This window comes from Triturus cristatus, chromosome 6, assembly GCF_964204655.1.
Source record: "Triturus cristatus chromosome 6, aTriCri1.1, whole genome shotgun sequence".
NCBI classification, from domain to species: domain Eukaryota; kingdom Metazoa; phylum Chordata; class Amphibia; order Caudata; family Salamandridae; genus Triturus; species Triturus cristatus.
The window spans coordinates 505184275-505197530 of NC_140589.1; the positions used below are offsets into that span (position 1 = coordinate 505184275).

General features: G+C 41.9%; 1 protein-coding gene across 2 annotated transcripts in view; it reads left to right on the forward strand.

Annotated features, from left to right (window-relative positions):
* The window catches only part of FAM135A (family with sequence similarity 135 member A), a 907387-nt gene that overhangs the window by 826134 nt on the left and 67997 nt on the right, over positions 1–13256 (forward strand). The gene's annotated exons all lie outside the window — the stretch shown is intronic.

The following is a 13256-nucleotide window of genomic DNA, read 5'->3' on the forward strand; positions in this document are numbered from 1 at the left end:
CATATGCCTCGAACGGCAAATGCTACTTACCAGTATGCATCTGTTCTTGGCATGTAGAGCTGCAGATTCACACACGCCCACCCGCCGCCCCGGCTATCTTTATCTATTCCAGTACCATCTTATTTAGATACAGCATACATGGGCATCTTTCCTGTTTCTTACAAAGCTCCATCATTTCCCTGCTGGCGAAAAATCTGAGGATGGAGCTGATGCCCATGCGCACTATGATCCAAAGACTTTCCAGGACAAAAACAGGTGCAAACATCCGGGCCCAACACCAGATGGCGATCTATGCTAACTGTGTGGATCTGCAGCTCTACATGCCAAGAACAGATGCATACTGGTAAGTAGCATTTGCCTTCCATTCGCTGTCTGTGAGGGGTATCTGTAGGTCTGCTGATCATCTATCTTGAACGCGAGAAATGTTGACGCTGCAGTCCGCCTTAAGCTTTCGATATAAAAGGGAGATCAAGCCCCTGTGGGTATCTGGGTCTAAGATCTCCGCCATAGTGTGGGGTTCTTCAGGTTCCTCAAGGAAGGAATTCTATATCTCCCACATAGTGCACAAGATTTTCGCGTATTGTAGAAAATGGCCCCCTAGAGACCCCGAAGCATTCCTACGCTTCAGGAAATAAGAGGAAACTCCCATTGCAATATAGATCCCCCTCAGTAAGGCATCCCCCTCAAACCATCCCGTCAAATCCATTATGGTTTCTATTTGGCGAAAATTACGCAGCCATTGTAGTGGTAGCGTTCTTGCATATGGTGTCCTACCCAATACCGATGTGACTGCCTGCATTAAGGCTACCGCAACCTGGCACATCACAAACAGGCACTCCAGTGGTATCCAAGTTCCCATCATGAGGTACCTAGACAGACTATTCTCCCTCCGCCACACCACCAAGAGGTCCTTCTCCATGTTGGCGTCCTCCGCACACCAGGCGCCGCATTTTGGAGAAGGGTGGCGAGATAGTAGAGATGAAGATTCGCGAGGCCCAGTCCCCCTTGTTCAGTATCCAGTTTCAGAATCTCTAGTCTCACCCTGCTGCGTTTGCCAGCCCAAATCAACTTCAACAAGAGGCTATTACAAGTCTCAAAGATAGACCTGGGAATGATGCAGAAGCAGCTCGGCTGGTCTTCTTTCTTAATTAAGACCAGCTAGTTTTCTTTGACACCTTATGGTAGCGTCAGTTGGCAGACCCTCCTCCAGGTGGGGTATAGCTATGGCATTAAATTCAAATGTTAAGGAATCTGTGGCTAGATGTCTCTATCCGATGAACAAGTTACTTACCTTCAGTAACACAATATCTGGTAGAGACAGTCTAGCCGCAGATTCCTTAACACCCACCCATCCTCCCCGCTCTGCGAACTGATTATATTATTACAATTACACACTTTCAAGAACCCTGGTTTCTCACACCAGTGGTTAGTGTCCTTATTCTGTTTTATTTACGGTTTGGTATGTCTTTCCAAACAAGCCTTTTTTCTGGGTATTACCCTGTCTTTCTTTAAGACTTTGTAACTATTACTAACAAAAATGTTTCTACCCTTTTTTGGCACACTGTTTCCACAGCCAGTTTCTATGGTGGCACCGCGTGTTTGCGCAGAAACTGGTCACAGACGAAACTGATGTTGGCTCGTCGGAGGGTGCCTTATTTAGACTTCCGTGACATCACTTGCGTGGACGACATCGATACAGAGTCGTGCAACTTCATCTACCGATGCGCAAAAGTGCTGCTGCTGAAAAATTTCCTGATCCAGTCTGGTACCTGGGAGAGAATTCAAAACTTTAGGAATCTGCTGCTATACTATGTCTCTACCAAATAATGTGTTACTAACTTGTTCATTATTTTATTAACAGTTGTTAAAGCACTGCTCACACCCATAGGTGTATCTCGGCGCTTCACTAATACATGACCAAACAGACTAATTAGAACATCCACGTGTTCAAGAGGTTTTTTTATTTGGCAAAATCTATGCATGAGTGAATTAAAGAGGAATTTTGTTCCAATGAAAAGGGGCAAGGTAAGAAAAGGACCTGCTACGAATCTTGAAGTGCGGATACCGGGAACATTAAGCAAGGCCTTGTGCTTGGATCTGAGATATATTACGGGACAGTAATGGCTAAGCTTTCTATGCAGATAAATTGGGTCTTTACCAGCCACTAACGTGTGCATTAGACAGCATAACTTGAAAATCGATCTTTTCATAACTGGCAGCGAATGCAAGGCAGGGTTTTTCAAACTTGCAAGCAACTGTAAGGCTAAATCGACGCCTTTCAAAATGTTTTAGTTTAAAACAAGTGCTGCGGCAACAAATGATAGACGGAATGCTGAATGAATCAAACATTTACCCCCAGTCAAGAGAAATGGGTTAAATCCATTGTTCTTTTGCTCACTACACCACCCCAGTTTGGATCCAGCCATATGCAAATCAGTCTTGACCCTGTTCCTCATGGGAACAGTCCAGCAGAACTGCTAAGCTGGGACCTCTCTAGACCGGAAATAAGCATCCTAGGACCAGTTTCAGGGTAACACCCCTCATCAGCCAGGCTAGCTTGAATCCAGTGGCCCAGCAAGCAAGGGACCCACATCTGGGCATACCCATACCACTTGCGAAAAGTGCTGTGGCAACAAATGATGGACAGAATGCTGAATGAATAAAACATTCACACCCCCACCTCTCCTAGTCAAGAGATCTGGGTTAAATCCATCCATTTTTTGTTTACTACGTAACCCAAGTTCAGCCGTACGCAAATCAGTTTTGACCCTGTTCCTCATGGGAATAGTCCAGCCCAAACTGCCAAGTCATCATTTGTTTCCGCAGCACATTTGTTTTAAACAAGGCACTAGACAGGGATGCCCCCTCTTTTATTCTTATTAACTATTGAATACCTCCATGACTCACTAAGAACCAATAAACATATTAAAGGAATCCCTCTCTCATCCTGGTTAGAAAAGTGGTAGCTTACACTGATGATGTGTTGATCTTCAGAGAAGAGGCTGATGGGTCACTTCCTTGTTTCTTGGAGGAGATAGAGAACATGCAAACGTGTCCGACTACTACATTGAACAAGGATAAAACTGACAATGTCCCTCTGATTATTCACTGTTCTTTCTTTATTATTAAAGATAGAAGCCTAACAAAAAGATGGTGGGGTCAAATTCCCAAATTTTAAATAGAATCCAACCGCTTTCCTGACAAGTCAAGGTTCATGGCGGTTCTCTGCTGACACTCTAAAAAAACTCCTATCTAGTTACCTATTGCAAGAAAAGAGGGAGCTACTTTGGCCTATTCCTTTATGCTCAGCGCTTACGATACCCATCCAAGCCGCCTCAATCCTGAGTATTTGCATACTATTATTCCCAATACTTTGAATGCTTTATGTGTGTTAGACAAAATACTCCCCTTAAAATTCCCCAAATCAGAGGGAAAAATCACACCAGCACTATCACAAAGTAGACTTTGAATTTTACACAATGTGGATTTGACCCCAGCCCGACTATACAAACTTGGCTTATCTGACTTACAACTTTGCTGGAATTGCAAATTAGACCCCGATGACCCTCTACCCCATATATTTTTTGACTGCAAACATATTCGCCCCTTATGGCACCAAATCCAATAAGCAATTCAAAAGATTTTTAAAAGATTCCACTCACTATTAATGCCACAGCAGCCTTGTTAGGCATTTATGCATCTACAATCAGATAGAGACTTCTTGCTGCAGATCCTTTACCCTAGAATTATCCCCAGGCGTCAGACTAGATCCATACGTTTTTCCTGAGCAGTGCCCCTGTGGTCCAGTTGGTGGTGGTGTTAGTCTGCATGTGGCACCGTCATCCGCACAGTAAGTGACGTGCGGTTCCTATATAGGCGCCACCCCAGAGCGCTGTAGTCAGTTCTTTTCTTTCTGCGACAGTCAGCACAGAGCTACCCCGAGTCAATTTTTAACTGAGCCTTTTTTCCCTTTTGTTGAAGTCTTTTTTGAGAGATCTTCTCCTAGTGTGGCAGGGATGTCAAATAGGAAGACGGGCTTCAAACCCTGTGGAGCCTGTCATCAACAGATGTCGGTGATGGACCTGCATCTTGTTTGTGTCATGGTCGAGCTCCAGGCACCAGAGGCAAAGACCTGCGCTGATTGCTGGGCCATGTACCCCATGGCCTTGAGGGACTGGTTCCACAAGCTCCTTGCTGCCTGACATGGGATGCCTTGACCGTCTCGATCCCAGTCTAGAGGAAGGTCCCGGGATCGTTTGTAGAGCCCAGGATCTTCTTCGCACTCAGTTGTCGTGCCATTCGGGTTAGTCCCACTGGAAAAAGAAGTCAAAGAGGTCCTCAACTTTGCCCCATCTGTCAGGGTCTTCAGTCGAGAAGAGGGAGCATTGTTATTAAGCCTTTGCTCTCCTGAAAGGGTGTGACCGGTTTCAATGCTCTCCTTTTCTTCATTGGTAAAATGTCTTGGAATTTTTGCAATGTCACATTGTTTTAGGATATTTCGCCTCCCACTGTAACAGCCTTCAGGGTTTTCTCTTTATTTTTTAAATGTTGTAGACAGGGTAAACTGTTGGAAGGGCCTTTGGGGCTCACCCCATCGGACAAAGTCCTGTGAGCCCGATCTATGCAGGGGAGTCACCATCTGGTTTTTCAAGAATGGCTTCCAGGAGGCCTTGAACATAGTCCTAAACGTCTTTTCCCTACCTGCCTTTAGGCATACCACGAGGGTCGAGGTGGCATCTGTGTGACCTATTTTCCAGAGGTTGTTGTTTTTCCTGCAGGATAATCATCTGCTAATTTCATTGCAGCAAACAGGCTTCATAGTGTTCTAGGTCAAGAGTTCTCTTTTCTTGGGTACGTTCAAGAGTGTCTGTGAAGCCAAAAATGTCTCCCATTTCTTTTTGTACATCTTTGAGGCCTTGGCACAGGTCTGCCCGGACCTCCGTGATTTCAGGTTTAATGTCTTGAAAGAATTTTATCATGAAAAAGTCTGTCCCTGATTCATTTTGTTTCGGGGTCGGAATGACCCTTGTGATTTGTTCCATGCTGTCTGGTTTGGCGGTGATGGGGGTTCTGACTTTTTGTTAGAGTTCTGTTGAAGCAGGTCCTTGATTGACTCATCACACTGGTTTCTGGCAACACTGCAGTTTCAACCACCCGTATATCCACATACTCATTTGCCCTATTAATGTCACGAGCGGTACCCCTGGACTTCGTGCAGGGCGCACTATCATGGTGGCATCGCTGATGAGGTCGGATTTTGCTTTTCTTGTAAGTTTCTTCCAGCTCCCAACGGCAGTAACAACCTCCAGAGGCCCAAAACTGGAATAAGCACATCATGGCAGGTCAGAACTCTCAGTAATAGAGTTCAGGGTAGCTGGGGGTGAAGTCTTAGTGTCCCTGAGACTTCAGAACAGAAGGTCAGCACACACAAGCCTTTGAAGATTCTTCTTCAAGCAGGTTTCTCAGCAAAGTTCCAGGCTTTGCCCTTTCCTTGGCAGAAGCAGCAACTTCAGGCCAACTCCACACAGAAAAAGAAAGAGGGCAGTACTCCTCCTCACAGCTCTCCAGCTCTTCTCCTTGGCAAAGATTCCTCATGAGTCAAGAAGTGATTTTAAGTTTGGGGGTTTAAGGTATACTACTTATACCCCATTTTGTCTTTGTTCTTCTGGGACTCTTCTAGTGGTTCTTTTGCTTGTCGTACCCTGGTCTTGTAAAAAACCTTGTGACTTTCTTCTGCGTATGCTTCTTGGTTGGCATGGGCCAGTTTCATCACGCTTAAGACAGCGACTGTGAGTGTACCCTGGATAGCCTAATGTGAAATGGCATTTTTGTTACTATTCCTTAATTTTGGGTGCCAGTCTCACGTTAATCACATGAACAAATCGGACCATCCTTGCTACTTCTCCCTTTCCAGTAACTTCCGCATAGTTGTGTGCCTACAACATCAGCTGGTTTCAATCTGTCATTCTTGCTCATTGCTCAGCAGCTCCAAGCCTGTCATCTAGGTTTTTTTTTGTAGGAACGCTGGCTTGTTTCCCTATTTCCAGTCAGATTGTGCACATATAATACCAATTTCTCCCAAATCTTTTCCTCTGTGACCACTTCTTCTCTAGCCAGCGACTCTCAAAGATTGCCAGTTGTTAAACTGGCCCATTTTCTAGAAGCCTCACAATGTTTGTTGCTAAGATTTGCAGCATGTTTCTGTGATATGAATCCCTTCAAGGGCTCTCCGATCTCTTAAATGTGCAGCATCAGCGTAGTATATTACTTTGGAGAGCTCACTACAAAGGAATGCGTACAATACCTCACACTGCTGACTCTTCTTTAGAAAATACATTTCTTAAATCCACCATGGGAACAACAGCAAGGATGAAGCTCTTGTGGGCTCACAGTGCGCAAAAGCACTTTGAATTTGAATTTCACGGCAGGAGAGACAAGCTTACAGGCAGGTAGTTCACAGAAACAGGGAGGCAGCAGCATAACAGCAGGAAGCAGGAGAATGAAGTACAGCAGGGACTGGCACACTTGGGAAGTGGGCGACCGGTGTGGTGGTCACTGGTGGGTCTCTCAGGGGTGCCAGTATGCTTTTAGGTGCAAAGCTGTAGTTGTAAATTAAACAGTTAATTACCTTGAAGTTACATTAGGTTCCAAGTTTCAGAAATTATCAGGTGCACTTGCAGATTGATCCAGATCGTCGCCAAATGTTATAATATAAAATGAATCCATTGATGCCGAGGTGTATATCAAATGAAGATGGTTTATTGATGAAGATTGTAGATGGTAAGATCAGCATGTAGATAATTGTGAGCCCCACCAGGAGCAGATCCCTTGCTGCTCAGCCCATACTCCCAACTGACACTCATCCACCAGGCATCCCCAACATTCCATTACATCACAATCACCAGCATTCTACAACACATCCACTCACAACACATGCACTCTGGCTGAGCAGCAAGGCAGGGAAGTAGGAAATATGCATGGCAACGAATACAAGATACCACAAAGTGGCCTGTAAATGCTGATGGGCCTAGTAACAGTAGTTATCGGCCTCATCAGAATTCCAATTTTTTGTGTTTCTACATGGAGATTTCTGCGAACCGAAAGACCAGGAAAAACACATGATATTTCCCAAAAACTTTCAGTTCCTGCTACTTCCACACCACCAAAGGTAACAAGACCTTTGGCAATGTTAATTCTGGGATGGGGAGTAATTTTTCTGAGACACTTGTAATTAAGGCTTAGTCTGTAATACGTTGTCATAACTACAGAATACATTAGACATAGCTGCAGTTTTGACTTATTTTAATTCATTCTTTTATTTTTGTTAATATATATTTTTTGGCACATTCTAGCCAAACAAGTTTAATATATTAAGAACAGTATTAACAATGTAGCAGAGAGTGCCGGACACCTTGTAAAAGAAAGCTGTTATTGAGAAAAATATTACAGGGAAACTCACTCAAATAGGACCACAATACTCCTTTATAGACCTCATTTCTTCCTAAACCTATTTGGGCACCCTTTTCCTTGATTGAATACTGTTGAGCAGACATATATCAATCCATAATGTTTGTCCACTCAGCCGTCTTTGGAGATTTTACACTACACCATCATTTTGCAGTATCTCAGCTAGCCACCAGGAACCCCCAAATCACAAACAATTTAGTTTAGTGTAATGTGACATTCACTTCCTGCACCTCTTAGAAATGGCGCAGGTTAGGGCACAATTAATTATTACGCAGGAAGTCCAAATTGTTCACGTCCTCTATTAAAGTAACTTGATATAACAATAAAAATGTTAACAGTTGCACTCCAACCTATTCGAAACAATGATCTTATCCCACTTCTGGGAACCCTCCATGTGATGCACTTCTCTTAAGGTGCCACTCACCCACAGAGAGGTAAGCATTTCAGGACCATTTTCTATTGTTAACTCTCTGTGACGACATGCCAGGCTTAACCTACTATCTCTAAATGCTTGAGCAGTGTCCTTATGCTGTCATCCCCTTAGCGCGCTGCAGGGTGTCCCTGATCTCTTAATGCATGCCCGTGAAACATTGAGGGCACCTGATGCACTGACACCGTCCAATCATTTATCACAACCAAGAGCAAAGCCCAGTGATACTTGTTTATATCAGGTAGGGCAATACCATCATGGTAGACTTACAAGGAAAGCGCGTCTCTCCATCCCACATTCTGGCTTGTAAAATTGAATGTATTCTTCTAAATCAATCCTTCTGGCACCCAGCAGGTCATAATTCCGGAGGAGGTATATGAATCTAGGAAGTGAGATCATCTTATATAATGTTGCTCTTCCCTGGAGTGAGAGGGATAGACCCCATTCAGTTGCTCACATTGTCTTTGAACATGTATAGTACCACAAATACATTGTGGGCAAAAAAAACTCTTTAGTCCCTGTGACATACACAGCCAGATATTAAAACCTTCTGCCTCTACTTTAAAAGGACAGTGAAATTGCAGCTGTGGACATCAGATGATGGTAAGGCCAGAATGCCTTCCAGATAATTAAGAAATGTACAGAACTTTGTCAACAGCTATCTGCTGGTCAGAGATATACAACGGTGTGCTGTTGCATAGAGAGAGAGTCTCTCATTCCCGACCTATCCCATTTTAGACCCCCAATCGGAGCATTCCTTCTGGCCAGAAACACCTGCTGCTCAAGAACCTGTGCAAACAGTATGAAGTAAACTGCATGACCCTGTTTCTTAACACCCTCCTCAAGATAGAGGGCTGAGAAAGAATGCCGTTCACCCATACTCTAGCCACAATTTAATATGTAAGAGCCAAATCCAGGATAGTAATTGCAGGCCAAATTCCATCTTTGCCAATTTGGCAAATGTAGATCATTCAAGCACGCCATGTGCTTTGGCAATGTCCATGGATAGGAACATTGTTGGCTCTGACTCTGCTTTGGTTTATTTCAATCAGGCGTATAACCACAGCAGTCTCATCTTTGTACTAATCTGTGGCATAACTTCTAATTTATCAAGGTGAATTCTGGTTTCTGTGACTCTGCCCAAGTTGATCTCTGTGATCTTCGCCAAGATCTTAGATGCTCTTCTTCCCTGGTGCCTTTAGACATCACCATGAGGGAGTGGGGTCTTCTAAACTTTAATCTTCAGGTGTAATTGTTAAACAGTCCCCGCCATTGGTCGTATGGACCCTTGTTCGTCGACAAGAAGTGTAAAGAAGCGATCATCTACATAAATCCAACAATGCATTAAATTGTTTGACTTTAGAACAGTCAATAAAGAGTTTTGTGTGAGTCAAAGAGTTTTATTTTTCTAAGTCTCAGGTTTTAATCAATTGCATTCAATAAGAATTAGTTTTTTAAGCATCAGCAATAGAAATTAACATAATCCAAAAATGTATATTTCTATAATAAAGTAAAATAGAACATTAGTCAAACAATAGTAAATATTCTTATAAGGCAGCCAGTGTGTTCCAAAAATGAAGTTCCCTAATCTAAATATATTAGAATAAGGTGAAAATAAGGTGTCAGTACAGATACTCAATAGAGAGTTCTGATGCTAGAATCAAAGTATTCTCAGCTCACAATCAATGAAAATAGACTAATCAAACTTTCATGTACAGAAGTATTAGAAACCCAATGATGTGTTCTGTCAGGGAGGGAATCTGGCTGCAACTCTAGGAACATACACTAATTATTTGAACTCAGTATTCTATGTTGCAACATTATTTTCTTTTATCTCCTGCGTCCTCCAGTAGGGTTTCAATAAACTCCTGGGAATAGGCAAACTCCCAATCTTCTCTCAGTCTTTCGATATTAGACCTTTAAAAGTTACATTGTTTGCATTCTCTGGTCCAGACTGTCTTTCCTGTTGACTCCTATTCTCCTGGTGTGATTCTGACTATCAGTTGTCTAATACAAAACAAGTGGGGAGAGGATGTAGCCTTACGGCTGGAGCGGTCGACCTCCATGCTGGGAAACCAGGTTCGAGTCTCAGCAACGACGCTCAACATCCTGTGATTGTGGGCAAATCACTTAATCTCCCCGTGCCTAACAAAAATGAATGTGTCCTTCTGTAACGAAACTGGTGCTTATGTAAAGCGCTCTTATACCAGATGTCTCGGGTCTAGTTCACGCTATATAAAACTCACTAAAAAATAATAATAAAAAAAAAAGGTGCCTATTCTCTAGCTAACTGAAGGCTTTTGGAAAGTTACAACATCTGCAGCAAAGAGAAGAAAAACATCTCATGCAAACAATGTTTGCATGGATGTTAATGCATTAATGTCAGTTAACATGGCATCAACAGTTACGCTAATTTAAATCAGCACTTATTTATTTCACTTAAGGGCCTATAACATTTAAGTATGATCACCTACTACAAATTTTCGTGTTTAGTATAGTGCTATTTCATCCTAGGCTCTGCATTTTTTGTTTGTAAATAAAATGTGCTCTTTGACCCCTACCACCCTCCAATAGTTAAAAAACCATCACAATTGCTCTTCACAAATGAATCTGCCAAAGTGCAATTTTCCCTTCCACTGTGTCATTAAATGTATTTTTCAGGGTTTCAACCATTCTCAACTTTTTATACTCTCTATTCTCTCTTTCTTCCATTTCTATTTCTTCTCTGATTTGTCCTTCTCTTTCTTTATTTTTCTTCCTTATTATATAGCATCTAAATCCTTTGTACAAAGCATATACGCTATTTAACAAATTCCAATGATTAATACAGATTTCATTATAACTCTAAAAAGTCATCCTCCTACTGTTGCACGTTAATTGCTATAACAGATCTCCTATAACTAAAGTCCCTAATAAACTAGGGGTTTCTAAAGGTTCTAATCCAGGTCAGAAATAGTCTTTACAAATTTGTCTGACGTTCTACTCTCGTCAGGAGTGTATGAGCAGCAATGTTGAGCCTTTAACATCTTACATACTCCACCTTTCACTCCTAACAAAATATCTCAAGCTAATTGATCTTACAAAACCATTGATATAATAGTTAATAGCCAGCAAAGCAACAGGTAAACTAGTAGCTAGTACATCTACTACTTTCGATAACTTTCTAATTGTGTCCCTTCATTTGTACTACAGATGTGTCTATTGGGTAGTGTCATGGTTAAAGCTTCCACACCATTCACATGATACATTTTAGGAGACAATAAAGATAAAATAGCAAACACCCTCCCAATCAGCAGGTAACTGGAAATAGGCATCCTGTCCACACACAAAATATTCTCTGGGAATAACTGCCTCTTTCCCAGTCAAAACTCAAATTTAGAATTTCTAAATGGGTTGTTGGTTTACAAGGATATACTTTTTGTGTGAAGTATATTCCTGGGTCAGAAAATATTGTAGCTGATACACTTTCAAGATTGGTCCCTTTTACTGAATCAAATTGCCAAGATGATTCAGCTTTCAATCAATCTCATGATTTTGTCTGTGAAATTGATTGTAAAATTATTACACAAGAACATTGGCGTGAAGCCTGTCAAGGGGATGAGGTAATTCAAGGTCTGATGAGTCTCCTCAGTGATGGTTGGCACTATAAAGAGCAAGGAGGTTCATGTTTTAAGGACTATTGGTGTGTGAAAGATCAGCTATCCTCTGGTGAGGGCATGTTATGGAGGGGCCATAGGTTAATCCCTCCAACTGTATTGCGGAAAGAATTATTAGATCTAGCGCATAATGCACATTTGAGTACTTCTAAGACTAAAGAATGAATACGATCCACTTACTGGTGGCCTGGTATGGATCTTCAAGTTGAGCATTTGGTAAGAGAATGTGTACAATGCTCACTGAGTGAAAAAAGTACGAAAACTAGAACTCAGCCTATGGAAACCAGGTCTCGTCCAAGTGGCCCTTGGAAAGATATTGCTTTAGATATTTTGGGGCCTGTACATGGTAATGGACAAGACACCTATGTTATCGTTGTAATGGATCTCTACTCAAGGTGGCCTGAATTAACTTTTCTTAAGTGTGGATACAAAAACTGTTATTGATTTTTTTCAAAGTCTTAATCACAAGAGAGGGAATACCTGACACTTTATTAACTGACAATGGTGTCCAGCTTGTTTCTAAAGAAATGGAGGAATTTCTCCTCCACTGTGGAATTCATCATAAAAAATGTGCTCTTTATCATCCGGAATCCAATGGGACAGTGGAAAGGTTTAATAGCGTCATTAAAGAAACCATTTCTTTGGCAAAACAAAACTGTCTTGATTAGAAGGAGGAGGTCTCTAAGAGGGTTGGAGTCTATAGATTTGCGCCTCACTCAATAACAGGTAAAACACAGTTTTTTTAATTTCGTAGTAGACATCCTAATACTTTTCTGGAACCACCATGGGTTTCTAAGTTTCTCTCTGATAAACGTGTGAATCCTGATTTACATGCTTGGAAAGAGAAAGAGGATGAGAAGTGCATGAAAAGTAAAAAACAATATGATTTGAGGCATGCTGTCAAGCCAACCAAGGTTGTTGTTGGAGATCTTGTGATGATTAGGAAACCTGGATTCTGTGTTTCTGGTTCTAAATTCTCAAAACCGTTGAAACTTATTAAATTCTTTGACAATGCTGATAGAACATCTGATCATAGGATATGGAGTCTTGGCAGAATTTCTGTATGTAAGGGGAGGAATTTTGGTCATCGGAGTAATGATGGGGACAAGTGTGATTTTACTTTTCCAAGAAAATATAAAAGGGAAACCCGTGCTCCAGCATATCTGGATGATTATGTTCTGTAATGCCACATTTATAACTTCCTTTTCTTTTACTCATTCTTTATTTTTTTACTACTTCCTTTGCTTCTTTGAACTTGCTCTTAACTTCATTCTCATTGTATACATTACAGAGGGAGATGTGTTGTAATGTGCTTTCTCTTTAACCTTGTTATATTTTACATATATTAATTCTAGAACTATCAAGATGCTCTTGCTGGTTTATAGAATGTTGCAGGGGCATTCTAGTTGAGCTTATGCCTGAGACGGTTGGGTGGCTGAGCTGTTTATCCTACATGTCTTAATAAATTACAATTTTCAACCCTACAAGACTGTTATCCTCTTCATTGAAGAATTCACTATTTATAACACTCTGTTTTTTTGGGCCTTTTTGGACAGCATAAATTCAGTGGCCGTGGCTGCCTCCCCCTGGTTTCTAGTCGAGGTAGCGGAATGCGCAGGGTTGTCTACTTGTGGCATCTCTAGGCCCAAGACAGGATCTCCTGACTTGTGGAGTTGCTGAGGCTTGGGGAGACGCTGTTAACG